We start from the raw sequence: 981 nt of genomic DNA on the forward strand, positions 1-981 counted from the left end.
AAAACAACAAAAAAAATAAACAAACAAAAAACAACTCTGATGCCTGATATCCTCTCCATGGATATGGGTTACATTGTTTTATTGCAATTTGGATTTGGGAAATTAAAGAGCCTTTCAGGTGACTGTGCACTTTATCTAGAACTGGAAACCATTGGTTCACAGTTTAAAATGAATTACCTTTGGTGGTTTCCATGTGTTCTGTGAATTTGTCCACTTTATACTTTCAGGTGAGGGTTTATAGAAAACAGACTTGCCATGTTAAAAAAAATAAAAGAAATGAAAAGAATAATTTTCTTATATACTCAGGTGTTTAGACAAACTGTTGGTGAAGGAAATGTCTTCTGAGTAGATTTATCTTGGTCTCTTGTTTCATATTAAGAAATTGTCTTGGGCTGGGGCTGTAGCTCAAGCGGTAGCGCGCTGGCCTGGCATGCGTGTGGCCTGGGTTCGATCCTCAGCACCACATACAAACAAAGATGTTGTGTCTGCCGAAAACTAAAAAATAAATATTAAAAAATTCTCTCTCTCTCTCTCTAAAAAAAAGAAAGAAATTGTCTCAAGAAAAGAAGGTCTAGGTTTCATTTAGGTAAAAATTATAAGTAGACTATAAATACCAAAACACACACATACAAAATAATGAAAGAAGTTACAGATATACTGCTATTTATTTACATTTTACTATTATGATGAGAAAAAAATAATCATTTAGCCTTTATTTCATAAACATAGCCTGTGTCTATTTACCCAAATTATTCACTTGTTTAAAAAACACTTACTCAAGTGTTTCTCTTGAAAATATTTTAATAGTAAAAAGCAGTGAAGGGATATTTGTAGCTGGAAAGAATTGTGCTTCTATTGCAGAAATGTCATTATTCACTTCCTTGAATAACTAGAAAAGGTGCATGCTTATTTTGGCCTAGCAAAAAATTGAGCTTTTAAAGAAGGCAGTAGTGATTCTGAGTTCAAACTTGACCAGTCTTT

This window comes from Marmota flaviventris, chromosome 16 (assembly GCF_047511675.1).
Source record: "Marmota flaviventris isolate mMarFla1 chromosome 16, mMarFla1.hap1, whole genome shotgun sequence".
In the NCBI taxonomy this organism is placed as follows: Eukaryota; Metazoa; Chordata; class Mammalia; order Rodentia; family Sciuridae; genus Marmota; species Marmota flaviventris.